This window comes from Chenopodium album, chromosome 27 (genome assembly GCF_948465745.1).
Source record: "Chenopodium album chromosome 27, dcCheAlbu1.1, whole genome shotgun sequence".
Taxonomy (NCBI): domain Eukaryota; kingdom Viridiplantae; phylum Streptophyta; class Magnoliopsida; order Caryophyllales; family Amaranthaceae; genus Chenopodium; species Chenopodium album.
The window spans coordinates 20911797-20926982 of NC_137860.1; the positions used below are offsets into that span (position 1 = coordinate 20911797).

Below are 15186 nucleotides of genomic sequence, written 5' to 3' on the forward strand. Positions count from 1 at the left end.
TCAAAATATCCCCATGAGGGTCAAAATCCAACGCCGCATTAAATTCTTCCAACGAATGATCAAAAGGGATGGTTGAAAATTTGGAATCGCACCTGGTATTGCCCTCCTATGGGCACAAGCACCAAGGTATCCAAGAACTCCAATGTTGGCTCCTTGTAGGTGCGGTAGGCACTGTTGATGAAAGACCCCATTCTCAAGTTTCGGAACAAAGACCTCACATCCTCATCTATCCCCAAACTTGTCATGTCACGTTGGAGATAGTGGCGGCTCGGCTTTAGGGTTCTTTCTTCTTTGAGTTGTTGGTAAATGGTTTTTTGATCGGGGGTGAGGTTTTTCTTTTTAGGTAGAGGGGTAGGTGATCGTGTTTGAGAGGAGGGGTTGGAAGATGTGCTTGGCTTAGAAGAAGTGCTAGGCCGGAAGATGTACTAGGGCGGGGTTCCTCGATGGAAACATCGGTTTTTCGCTTTTTGGTGAATTTCTTGAAGATGTTAGACATTTTGAAGCTAGGGAAAATCACCAAATCAAACAACCAAGAACAATTCCAATAATCCAAAGAACACCACACCAAGAGTCACACCTTAATACCAAGATTTTCAATACACCAAACTCACACTTTCTTCAACCAAAATCAATTCCAATCAAACCAAATACACCAAATAACCAATACCAACTTCAACAACTTACTACCCAAATTCCAAATTTCAATCTCAAAAATTATCAACCAACAATGATGACAAGAGCTACAAGATCAACAAACAACACAATGTTATGCAATTTCAATCATCAAACATCACAAATTCACATCCAAAATCAAAATCAATCATCAAAAATCACAAAACCCATACTACTACTATTCATGCTCATACAAAAAATTTAATCTAGCAAAATTATGGTATAATTAACAAAATTGAAGTAAGGAAAGATGATTATACCATACAAGATGCAAGATTGACCAAGTTAGAGCCTCCAATTGCAAGCACACACAAAAGCCCCAATTTATACCCAACAATGGAGGAGAGAGAATGAGGGTTTATTTGGGTCATATTGTGTGGAATTTGATGAGTAGAAAGGTTTGTGAGTGATTTTGAGTGAAAATGGAGTGAATTTTATGGAGTTTTGATGAAGATTTTGATGGTGAATGGTGAAAGGGTGGTGCGCACAAGGGTTTGAGAGGAGAGGATTATGCGTGAGGTATGGAGGATGAATGAGGAAATGAAAGAGGAAAGAAGAAGAAGGGGAAATAAGGAGGCATGACCAGCAGAGGTGCGGCCGCACTCACCTTATGTGCGCCCGCACCTGATGATGTGCGGCCGCACCAAGGGCGTGTGCGCCCGTACATGCCTGTGCTCCTTCTTCTCTTTTTTTTTTTTTTCTTTCTTTGATGCTTACTGATCACTTGGGTGCGCACATGAATCATGATGGTGATGAGCAACAACATAGGCAGTAGCTAAAAACATTTTTAGTGAGCTCAAAGTTAAAGATTCATGTACCCACCACAAAAACTCACTAGGCATCAACTTCTTCCAACTTTCAAAGCATGAATTTCCTAGCTTACCTCCCTAAAATTCTTACCCCTTTTACCTCAAATTTCGATAGGAATCGAACACAACCATGATAAGTGCCGCAAACACCTTCCATTCATCATGCTATCTTGAAGAAATCCAATCCCGAAAAGTTCATCCTAAAAATCCAAACAAGTAGAAAAGTGAAAGAAAAGAAAAGGTAGTAAAAGAAAGAAAAACAAAAAAATTCAAAAATAAAAAAGAAAGGTTAGAAACTCCGGGTTGCCTCCCGGGAAGCGCTTGCTTAAGGTCCTAAGCTCGACCCTTCCTCCAAATCATGGAGGGTCAAAGAACACCACCTTCTTCAAGGTAGTAGAGAGAGCAAAATCCTCTTCATTTTTAAACAACCTCTCATTGTTGCTTGATGAAATCTCCATGGAATTCTTCTCAAACTCACATTTTTCTTTTCTCAACTTCTTTCTTTTTCTCAACTTCTTTGAATCACGAGCCTTCTTCTTAGGTTGTTTGTTCGATGTAGATGGAACTTCAACATCCACAACCATAGAAACTTTCTCTTCTTCTTGAGAAATAAGCTCAAACCAACTTGGAATCTCAACTTCCTCCTCACCCTTTGGCTTGGGAATCACAATTTCGTCTTCACTAACCTTCATGCTATCAAAACTTGCAAGAACATCATCAAAATTCTCAAGAGCATTGTTAGTAGAAGAATCAATCATGCATACATTGTCAATAGAACGAGAGAAACTAGCACATGCCATGTCTTGCACAAAAGATAGAGACTCATGCATTGGTTTCAACTTAAAACTCTCCTCTTGCTTACCACATCTCAAAGTAATGCGGCCTCCTTTCACATCTATCAAAGCTCCTGAGGTAGCTAAGAAAGGTCTCCCTAAGATGATAGGAATATGTTCATCTTCCTCAATCTCCAACACCACAAAATCTACGGGAAAAACAAACTCTCCAATCTTAAGTGGGACATCATCAACTCTCCCCTTAGGAATCTTGATAGATCGATCGGCCAATTGAAGGGTTAGATTGGATGGTAGAAGCTCACCTAAATCAAGTCTTTTGAAAACCGAATAAGGCATGATACTTACACTAGCTCCTAGATCACATAGAGCATTTTCAAACATCATTTTCTTGATCTTGCAAGGAATTGAAAAGCTTCCCGGATCCTCCATTTTCTTCGGAAGCTCACCATGGATAAGAGCACTAAAACATTTCCCTCCTTCCACCGGATTGCCCTCATTACATTCTTCCTTCTCCTGTAGAATCTCCCTAAGAAACTTGGAGTACCTAGGCATTTCAGGAATTGGCTCGGTAGAGGGTGTGGAAACATGAACTTCCTTAAGAACTTCAAGGAACTTCCCAAATTGATCATCCATTTTAAACCTTAAGAATTTTTAGGGGTAAGGTAGATCGAGAAATCTCTCCTTCTCACAAATCTTTTCAACAACATTCTCTCCTTTTTCCTCATCCTCACAATAGACTTCCTTGGACTCAACCCTCTCAACTTCATTCTCCAAAGCACTCCTCTCATTTTCTCCCTCCATTGAACAAGAAACTTCCTCACTAAGGTCGCTCCCACAACTAGTGGTAATAGAATACACGGGTTTCTTTGGTTTAACACCTTGGGAAGGTAAAGAAGAAGGACTAGCATAGTCCTTGAGGGTGTTTGCTAGTTGGGTTATTTGAGTTTCAAGCATCTTATTGTGAGTCATCATCTCATTGAACTTCTTATCACTAACTGCCATGTAGGTGTTAATGATCTTAGTTTGATTGTCAATCAATTCTTCCAAATTAGTCCTAGGTGAAGAAGGTTGTGAATAGGAATTTTCACCTTGAGTCTTTGAAACAAATCCGGGTGGGGGACCTCTTTGAGCATTATTTTGAAAATTGCCCCTTCCTTGATTGTTCCAAGTACCCCTATTTTGATTTTGACCATAACCTTGATTATGGTTACCACCACCTTGATTATGGTTACCACTACCTTGGTTATGATTTCCATAACCTTGGTTTTGATTACCATAATTTTGGCTTTGATTTTGGCCACTATAACCTTGGTTATTATGGCTACCACGAGAACCTTGGTTCCCTTGGTTTCTATAACCACCACCATGATTATAGTTGTCAAAATTTCCTTGGTTTTGGTAATTCCTATTCCATTGACCTCTTTGATTATCAAACCTTTGAACATTGTTATTTGACACATAATTCACATGTTCACACTCATTGTTATCAAACTCATCAACACATTCATTAGGACAATTACTAGAGTCATGATCATACGATCCACATGCATCACAAAACAAACAACCCATAGGCATATTATGTGAAGTGGAAGGGGGTTGAGAGTTAGAAGGAGTACCTCTCCCCTTAAATTGGGAGGGAAGATTCAAAGCTTGAGAAGAGGAAGAAACACTTTCCAACTTGGCTTTGATTGCGGTCACCTCCTTTCCCAAGTTTGTCATTTGGGAGGAAAGGTTGTTGATCGCATTTAGATGGTCCACCGAATACAATGAAGATTGCTTGCTTGAAGAGTCTCTCTCCCCATCTTGCCAATCTTTATAATAGGTCACCACATCCTCAATAATGTCCACCACGTCTTCTTCGGTCTTGTTCATGATAGGACCACCGACCCCTCCATCAAGGCATGACTTGCCTTGGGGACTCAAACCACCATAGAAGATTTGGATCACTTGGTATGTTGGGATTCCGTGGTGAGGACATTCTCTTTGATACTCCTTAAATCTCTCCCATGCTTCGTAGAGGCTTTCATTTGGCTTTTGCTTGAAACCTTGAATTAAAGCTCTTGCCTCCGCCGTCTTCTTTTGAGGGTAGAAACGGGACAAGAAAGCTTTTGTGACATCATCCCATGTTCTCAAGGAATTGGGCTTCACTTCTTTGTCTAGCCACTCCAAAGATCTTCCTATGAGAGAGAAGGGGAACAACATGAGGCGGATAAACTCTTGAGAAACTCCATTGACTTTGATGGTGTTGCAATATTTTTCAAACTCTTTAAGATGGTTCAATGGGCTCTCAATCTTAGCCCCACTATATTGTCTCCTCTCAATTAAGGTGATCATGGCCAGACGGATTTCAAAGTCGTTTGCCGGTGTTGTAGGTGGAGCTATGCCGCTCTCAAACCTATATGCACCGGGCACTCCTAGTTCCTTCAAGGCAACTCTCGGATTTTCTCCCATGACTTGCTCTTCTTCAATCTCTTCTTCGATTGAAGAACTATAACCCAATGACTTGTTAGCTACTCTCCTCCTTGAGAGAGTTCTCTCAATTTCCGGATTAAGGGGAACAATGGAACGATCTCGGGATCTATGCATGCAAAACTCAAAGAAAATATTAGTAGCACGGCTACAAGTGTAGCCTAAAGAGTAAAATCTTTTTGTATTTTGCCAATAAAGTGGAATAAACTCAACAACAATACACAATCAAGACACCATTCCCCGACAACAGCGCCATTTTGATGGGAGACGAAACGGTAGGTCGTTGGGCTACCTTCCCCACCCAATCAAACAATATTTATAAACTCAACAAACCCCTATATGAGTATAGTAGTAAGTCGAGGTCGAACCCAAGGGAATGGAAATTGAATGTCTATTGTCTAATGTTAAGCTACTCCGAACTCAAGAGCGGGGTTTATAGCAAGAACTAAGGTTAAAGCTAATAATGCAAATGAACTTGTATAAAATCAAATGTAATAGGCACTAGGGGAATGGATCCACATGTAATTGCAATAGTGAAGGTTAATTGAGGAGGTCAAACCAACTACGTCAATTGATATGAGGGAAGATCAAACATGCATCCAAAAGAGCATACCAAGTTATTCTCCTAGAGGTCTAACTAGCGCCAACTACGCTAAACACTAACTAGGAAACATCACAAGATACCTCAATCGTGAAATTGCAAGTCACAAATCAATGGTCCATATCAATGTGAGCTTACAATGCAATCTAGTGCAACAATCAAAGATGGTCAAGCTTCAATCAATTACACACATGCACATGAATCATCAACCAAAATTAATCACATCATCAACTCCATTAATTATCCCCAAATTACTCTAATACATCACTCATACATGCTTCACCATTACCCTAGCAAGTAAACTACTCACTATCCATAGAAATTAAGATCAAAACAACACTAATCATCAATTTCATCATCAACATATTAGGAATCAAAAGATCAAATCAAAAATCAATCAAACTTCAATCAAACTTCAATCAAACATCAAACAATCAACAAGCATATGAAAAACAAATGAAATCAACTAAAAACAAACTTATATTGAAATCAAAGATGAAAGATCCTTACAAACTTGATCAAAAGATCAATTACAATGGAGAATTCTTGAATCATCAACCAAAAACCATGAGTTTATCTCTCTTCAATCGTGAGTTTCTCTCTCTAAAATTCTAATAAAAAACTAAGCTCATGAAATCTAATGTAAAAACTTAATGAAAACTTAGCCAAAAATAGAAGGAAATAACTATATATACAAAGGAGAAGTCGGTTATGACGTCCAAAAATAGACCCACGCCGGTGCGGCTGCTCGTAGGAAAGAGAAAGGCGCGCACGGAGCATACCCAGCTAGGTGCGCCCGCACGCGCCTGATGTGCCGCCGCACACGCCACTTGTGCGGCCGCACATCCCTCGTGTGCGCCCGCACCTATGTGGGTGAACTCCCCTTCTTTCTTCGTCCTAGCTCATCTGGTGCACACACCATTGGTGATGGTGATGGGGAACGAAGTAGGCAGCAACTTTCTTGGTATTTTTGGTGAACACAAGGCATGAATGGTGCACACACAAAGTCTTGAAGCTTGCTCTTCGGGTCCCTCTTTACTTGGAGCTTTTTACACTAGCATAAGGCATCAAAGGCAATGGTAACCGTTGAATGGAAGCTCGGGAATCCTTGGACAAACGATCATAACCTACAAACAAAGGAGAAAAAGCAAATAATAGAGAAAAACAACAAATAAACTAGAAAATGCACAAAATAAAGAAACTAACTATGAAAAGCACAAAATGAAGAAATCAAGAGTAAAACTAAATAAAACTAAAGAAAAGAGTTATAAAATGAAATGATATTCATCCAAAAAGAGATCAAATGAGTGCCATAAATGTCACTCATCAGTTTTGGCGGCTATCATCTTCCTACTCCAGCGGTTCATCTGAGTTTCCCTCACCCATGCCTATGGTCACTAAGCTTTTGTTACTATATTTGGGGTGTATAGCCGCCAAAGATTATGTTTTCTCCATGCTTTCTTATAACACCTTACCTTTTTATTGTTGGGCCTGTCCAGCTTTACTTGAACTTTGTATTTTCTTAACTATTTTGCTGAATGTTTCCTTGTCCTGGTGGACGCGGGTTCAGCTTTATCAATACTGTAACTTTTGCTGCTGAATGTTTACTTTGCCCTGGTGGGTAGAGGTTCATATTTATATTGTAAGTACTTGATAATTTCTCTACTATTCCATCTATTACTTGTCTCATAATCTGTGTGCTTGTTTGGATGTGCTGTTGGGCCATGGTGTAGTAGTACCTAGACCTCGGCTCAGCAACCCCTTCTTAGTACTCGATGAAGCCTCATAGGTTGGGCCTCCCCGTTTTTCTAACTTTGGTTTTTGACTTGGTTGCAGAGGGCCTTCTCATTTTCTGGCCTCTTGCTGTACTTAGCAGGAACTTTGATGATTTTACTCCTTTTATCGTGTTCACGTTGGATGCTTGTGCATTATGTACTCTACTTAGTTTTTGTAGAGACTTGCTTGCATATCACTTAGTTTATTGGTTGTGGCCTATTTTAGGCATCATTCAGCTTGTTCTGATGTGACTTATTCATGTCATTTAGCTTTTTAGCTACTCGTTTTGTGTCATTTAGCTTGTTTTGTTGTAACTTGCTTATGTTGTTCAGCTTATTTTGCTAAGACTTATTTGTGTTGTTCAGCTTATCTTGCCGCAAATTGGTATTTTATGCCTCCAACTTATATTTTTAAGGGCTTATCATTTGTCCATCTCCTCTTCTCCCCATCAAAGAGGTGATCAGGGTGGGAATAAGAGAGGCTGGTATTTCATTGAATTGAAATGGCTTGAATGCCTTGATTAACATGATATGGACCAAACTGAATTCTTGCGTAAATAAAGCAAAGTTGTCCAACTTCTACTTAGCTACTTGCTTTTTTAGACAAAGTATTTCTTTAACACGTCAGCATTGAAATTATTCCTTAAGACCTGACCTTCTTGATATACGAGGAGGAAAACACCGGGTCCCACTTGTTCATGGATGATAAAGGAGCCTTCCCAATTGGCTGACAGCTTTCTATGCTGGTTTCCTCTCCCCATTGTTGTTGTCCTTCTGAGGACCAGGTCTCCAGGTTGCAATTCTCAGTGTTTGACTCTCCTGTTGAAAGCCTTGGAAATTCTGCTTTTCTGGGCTGCCTGCTTGAGAGCTGCTTTTAGCCTCATTTCTAGTAGAAAGTCCAGTTCCTCCAGCATGCGCTTTTTGTTCTTGCTGCTCGTAGTGTTGTATCCTCAGGCTGGGGATTAGCACTTCCACTAGGACAACTGCATATGCCCCGTAGGCCAGGGTGAAAGGGCTTTTTTCAGTAGACTCTTTCTCAGTGGTTTTGTTTGCCCATAATAATTCTGGGACCAGGTCAGCCCAGAGGCCTTTATGTTCCTCCAGCTTCCTTTGCAAGGATGTTAGGATCAGCTAGTTTGCCGCATTTACTTGGCCATTGCTCTGAGGGTGGTAGATTGAGGCACTTGTATATTTGGTGCCCATTTCCTCCAAGTAATCTTTGACGGTGTCATAGTCGAATTGGCACCCATGATAAAAAACTATGCACTGCAGCACCCCGAACCTTATTATTCCCCGTTCATTACCACATACCAATTGGCGTCCTTCTTTACTTTCTTGGCTTGCATTTCGTCATCTTGCAGCGAACTATTAATCTTGTAAGTTCTTATGTTTGTGAACCATGCTTGTTGTTGACCGATGTTGTTCAACTGCTCACCTATTGCAATGCTACTCTCCTCCAGGACTACCACCATGACTGTCCTTGTGAGGCTTTTCAAGGTGGAGCTAGCTAGCTTTCAAATGCGTCAGCTTGAGAATTTTCCGCTCTGGGGACCAGATTTATCTTAAAATGCATTAGTTGAGCCACTAGCTCTTTCAACTTGGTTGTGTATCTCAGCATCTTGGGCTCTCTAGCCTCATACTCCCCCTTCAGCTGGCTGGCGACTAACTAAGAGTCGGTCTTCAAGTGCACTTTTCTAGCTCCCGCTGCGATGCTCATTCGTAGGCCAGCCAAAGGTACTTTGTACTCTGCCTCGTTGTTTGATGCCTTGAATTTGAACTTAATTGCGTACTCAAATACATTGCCCTTTAGCGATGTTATTATGATTCTTGCCCCATTCCCTGTTTGGGCTGAAGATACATCCACTGCCACTCTCCAGATTCCGATTTTGTCCTCTTTTTCCTTGCAAAAGGCTTCCACTATGAAGTCTGCTAAAGCTTGAGCCTAGATGGCTGCCCTAGGCTTGACCTCAAATTCATACTCGGAGAGCTCAATTGCCCATTTTAGGAGTCTGCCCGAAGCATCCATTTTTTGCAACGCTTTTTCCAGTGGGTGATTTGTAAGGATTTGGATTGTGTGCGCGTCGAAGTAAGGTTTTAGCTTGCTTGCTTTTGTTACCACGGCGAAAGCCAACTTCTCTACCAGCGGGTATCTCTGCTCGGCCTCAGACAACACGCGGCTCACAAAGTATACTAGCCTCTGCTGTTTTTGCCAATCTACCAGGAGAGCAGATTCAATTGTTTAAATTGAGGCGGAGATATACAACTATAGATTTTTGCTTAGTTCCGGGCTGATCATGGTTGGGAGCTTGGTCAGACGCTCCTTTATACCCTCGAAAGCCTCTTTTTCCATTGTTCCCCACTTAAACATCCTGTTCCCTTTTAGCTGCTGGTAGAATGGTAGGGCTTTGTCACCTGGCTTGCTGATGAACCGAGTCAGCACTGCCATCCTTCCTGTTAATTGCAAGATGTCCTTGGTGCACTTAGGCTCTAGGAGCCTTAGGACTGCCTCCACTTTCTTCGGGTTCACATCAATTCCCCTCTCACTGATTAGGATGCCTAAGAATTTCCTGGAGCTTACCCCAAAAGCACATTTCTTTGGGTTGAGCTTGATATTATATTTATTCAGGGTGACGAATGTTTCTTCTAAATCCATGATATGCCCTGCCTGCGTAACGCTCTTGAAAATTGAGTCGTCAACGTATACTTCAACATTCCTGCCCTTTTGGTGCATGAACACCCTATCCATTGTCTTTTGAAAGGTAGCCCCAGCATTCTTTAGTCCGAAGGGCATAACTATGTAATTGTACACTCCCCTTTCGGTGATGAATGCGATCTTCTGCTTGTCTGGCTTGTGCAGGCTGATCTGATGGTACCCTGAGAAGGCATCCATGAAACATAGCAGGGCGTGGCTGCTGGTTGAGTCCACCAGCTGGTCGATCCGCGGCAGCGGGTAGCAGTGTTTTGAGCATGCTTTGTTGAGATCTGTGAAATCAACGCACATCCTCCATTGGTCGTTTGCTTTATTGACCATGACTACTCTAACATAAAGGCAATTGTTGATATGCCTCCCCCTCAAATAGAAAAAGAAATTAGGGGGTTCCTTGGCAAATTGCAATACATTAGTCGTTTTATTAACAAATTAACTATGACTTGTGAGCTAATATTTAAAAAATTGAAAAAAGAAGAAAAACATGAATGGGACGACCAATGCCAAAAGGCTTTTGAGAAAATCAAAGATTATCTCAAAAGTCCACCAATTTTAGCACCCCCAGTACCCAAACTACCTCTTAGGCTATACATTACGGTTACAGACACGGTCATAGGCGCCATGTTAGCACAAGAGGTAGACAAAGTCGAGCGTGCAATATATTACATAAGTAAAAAATTCATCCAATATGAAAAAAAATATAGCACTCTAGAAAAGACAAGTTTAGCATTAGTGTGGGCAACTAAAAAGTTACGACATTATATGCTACCACACACCAGTCATGTGATTTCTCAACAAAATCCGATAAAGTATTTGTTTGAAAAACCACCTATACAAGGAAGAATATCCAGATGGTTGGTGATGTTGGCCGAATTCCGGTTAAAATATATTCCAGAAAATTCAATGAAAGGAAAAGTAATTTTCGACTTTCTGGCCCAACATCCAATTCAAACAAGTCATGCAAAAACTACTCATCTTCCGGATGAAAAAATTCTCATAACACAAGATGAAAAATGGGTAATGTACTTCGACGGTGCATCCAACCAAAAAGGATGTGGCGTAGGAGTGTTACTCATGAGTCTAGAGGGAGAAAATACTCCAATCTCTGTCAAACTAGACTTTGAGGTTACTAATAATACCGCAGAATGTGAAGCATGCATTATTAGATTAGAAGCAACAGCTAGCATAGGTGTGCAAAAATTAGAGGTATATGGAGATTCCAGTTTGATTATAAATCATATACTGAAAAAATGGAAAATAAAGAACTCCACAATGATATTATACCAAGCACACCTAGAGCAAATCATCGAGCACTTTGAACATATTGACTTCAAATATCTCCCAAGGGATGATAATCAATTTGCCGATGCCCTAGAAAAATTAGCCTCAATGATCAACATTCCATATCACTTGAATATGATGCCATTATGCGTTAATAGAAAAGAAGAACCATCATATTACAACGCAATAGAGGAAATAAATGACATCGAAGGAAACAATCCTTGGTATGATCATATCCTCCAATATATTACTCATGACACATATCCCGAAAATACTTCATCGAAAGACCAACGAGCCTTACGAACACTTCTGGCTCAATACGGTCTATTAAATGGTCAATTATGCAAAAAAGGAACTAATGGTCAAAATTTGTTGTGTATAGACCAACCCAAAACCACACGGCTTATGAGGAATACTCACAAAGGTGTTTGTGGACCTCACATGAATGGTAAAATACATGCAAAAATAATTTCACAACAAGGGTACTATTGGTCCACTATGGAATATGATTGCATACAATATGTCAAAAAATGTCCAGAGTGCCAAATGTTTGCTAATTTACAACACCTTCCACCATCCGAACTATATAATCTCACTTTCCCTTGGCCCTTTTCAACTTGGGGAATTGACATAATTGGAAAAGTCTCTCCAACAGGAGCAGGAGGGCACGAGTACGAATTAGTAGCCATCGATTACTTTACCAAGTGGATTGAGGCTGCTTCTTACGTTAATATCACTTCTAAACATGTCGTAAAGTTTCTCGAACGAAACATATTTTGTAGATATGGAGTTCCACATGAACTAATTAGTGATCAGGGATCTCAATTCAAAGCCGAAGTTGAGACCCTCTTAACTCATTATAAAGTAAAACATCATCACTCATCCCCATACAGACCTTAAATGAATGGAGCAGTAGAATCGGCAAATAAAAATATAACAGTCATCATTGAGAAAATGGCAGAAAATTATAAAGACTGGCCAAATAAACTACACTTCGCACTATGGGGTTATAGAACATCTATACGAACATCAATAGGAGTAACTCCATACTCCTTAGTTTTCGGAATGGACGCAGTTCAACCAGTCGAACTGGAAATACCATCCCTATGCATCGTACTCAAAAGTAAGCTGCCGGAAGCTGAATGGGTAAGAGCAAGGTATGAAAAGCTTTTATTGCTCGATGAACGACGATTAAGAGCTTTGCATCACGTGCAAGTCTACCAAAGGCGCATTACGCGTCATTTCAATAAAAGGGTAAAACCTAGAAACATAAAAGAAGGTGACTTTGTACTAAAAGAGGTTAGGTGTCCACCTACCGATCCAAGAGGGAAATTCAAACCTAATTAGATCGGTCTCTACCGCGTAATCGAAATCCTATCAGGAGGAGCCGTCAGATTAATGGACATTAGAGGAGATGAAATTCGCCAATTAATTAACATTGATCGACTTAAAAAATATTACATATGAAATCCGGATTACTCGTTCATTCATACAACCAACTTTAAATTAGCATTCAACTAAAAGGTTCTAAGTGTTATGCATTTTACCGAACAACACGATAAAATACATAACACTTAGGAGGGTAATTCAAGAATAATAAACCATTCTAAGTGTTCAGATTTCTCTCGAACTTCACGAAAAAAATCTTCACACTTGGGGGGCTAATCCGAAACACTCGTAGTACAGGTGTCGCGGCGCAACTGGAATAGTTGCGCGCGGATGTCACGCGCAACTCATTAAGTTGCGCGCGACATGCCCGCGCAACCTTAGATGATTCGCGCGCCACCTGATCGTCAACAGCGAACCCGAACTTTTTTGTTTGAACGAAGTTGTAACTTTTACTTACGATAAAAGAAGGGCGTTTCGTGAACGTAAACATATACTCGGAAAATATAAAAAAAATTAAACTATGATTTGATTTTTTTTTAAAACAAAGTTTGATTAATTTTTTCATTTAATTTCTACCTAAGGAGTTAAAGAAAACATAAAAAATATATATACATAAAAAAAGAATTAGAACCACGCAATGACCTGATTTCGTGATGCGAATACGTAGGCAATCTATATGATTCAGTCATATCAAAAAATTAAAATATAAAGCTCATTTTTTTTATTTCATTCAAATTCAGAAGAAAAGAAACATTGTTGAACTAGATCATAAATAAATAAAAAAAAATAGTAGTGATTACACTTTATTCAAAAAACTAATAATGAAATTGTGTAACACTCTAAGGTTTTACTATGTCCTTAATTGTCACGGATGATGGAGGAGTAGTTTCCATCGCAGTATTTTCAGAAACCTTAGAACTTTCTCCTACATTCTTCTTCTTAACCCAAACATTGTTCTTCAAGTTAGGAATAGGAGCCTTTTCAACCCTTTTCCCTTTTTTCGAAGCTATTGTTAGAGTCCTCTTTCGGGTTTGTTGCGAAGGTTCCTTGATTATCACACCTTTTTGTGCGGGTTTGGAGGGAGCTTTCCTTTTGGATTCCTTCGAACGCGCCTTAGGAGATGAGAAGTCCAATTTTCTTCTCACTCCTTTTGTTTTGGCCACTAGGAGGGGTAGTGGTGGCCGAATGCATTAAAGGCTTAGGTGGATTGCGAGCCGTGGCAATTTGATATTGAGAACGGGCTTTGTTTAATTCGCCCTTGTCCGCCGCATTCATCTAAGCCTTATAAAAGGAAGATAATATAATACTCGCAGTAGGATTTTGTACTACCCACCTTGGAAGATTTGACCAATACTCTATCCAACGAAAAATTCGCTCGGGTCTAAAAGACACATCCTTAGGTGCATCACAATCTTGCGGGGGAATAATCTGTTTTATCCCGTATTGTCTCATTACCCTGCAAGGAAAAATGTAAGTAGCACTAGATAGGCCTAAGAGCCTAATGTAAGGGCAATTGTGATTACTTCCAACCATACTATTTATGTTCCACCAAGGAATCACAAAACGTATGTTAGGAACCCGTGACAGAAAAACTATGTCCATTCCTCCTCATTCTTGTGCTTGTAAGGGATTCGACATCCAGGGAATGTCCATACTCCATTAGCCTCAATTTTTTGTGGATGATCAACAATTGGCAAACGCTCCATAAGCCAAATCTGAAAAAAATATAAAAAAAAATCAATTTGCGATTTTACACGAGTAGGTAGCGCGTGCATCATAAGAAGTTGCGCGCCCCATCCGCGCACAACACAGAAGATTACACTGGTCATACCAACGCAACTTTATGACTTGCGCTCAAAACACGACAAAAAAAAAAGATTGACTTACTTGTAATAGGAGTGGACTTCCCGTGAAACCATTTTCGTTAGGATCTCCTCTAAGGAGATTCAAGCATGAATGGTTTCCGCCATAGCTAAAGGAGCGGGTGAATGACATCCCTCTATTCGCTCAACTACGGACACCATGGAATAGTCTCCATATTCTTAGCCTGTCCTAAGTAAACAATTGAAAACAAGACAATAGCACAAAACACAAATTTTAAAGCGTTGTTTAGTCATGTTGTCACGAGGGGCGACGAAATGTTCAATAAATTGAATTAAATTCACGTCTTCTTCAGTTCCAATATTAGTCATATCATTGTTAGACAAGCCGAAAAATCTTTGGAATATAGGTTTGGGATCTGACAATTGGGGCGAATAAGTCACAGGGAGAGTATTTGTAGGGAAGCCTAGCAAGGCCTCAAACTCACCAGGAAAGGGGATAATTTCGTCCCCTTTAAATAAGAAAAGATGGTGGTTGAAATTCCAATGGTTAACTATGGCATGAAGAAAGTCAAAATTAATCACTAATTGCATATAATTAAATAGACGATCTAAGAGATAAATTTTAAAAGCTAGTTGTCCTCGTTTGAAAGGGGAGGTGACCCACTGCTTCAAACGTTGTTCAAAGGTCTTCACCATTGTTCAATGTTAAAAAAAAAATAAAAAATAAAAAAAAGAGAGTAAGAATTTAGAGAGATTATTCTTTTAGTTCTTATAAAATTACTAAGCGAATGAATGCGAGATGATCAAAAGCCTATACGAAACCATGCTTAAATAGACCCAAGAGGGGCAAAATTTCGGCAATTTCC

General features: G+C 39.9%; 1 non-coding gene across 1 annotated transcript; it reads left to right on the forward strand.

The window, feature by feature from the left end:
* The first annotated feature begins 4235 nt into the window (after window positions 1–4235).
* On the forward strand, window positions 4236–4341 carry LOC145621640 (small nucleolar RNA R71). The gene has a single exon (XR_014108463.1). It is a non-coding gene; the product is annotated as a small nucleolar RNA R71 (small nucleolar RNA).
* The last annotated feature ends 10845 nt before the right edge of the window (window positions 4342–15186 follow it).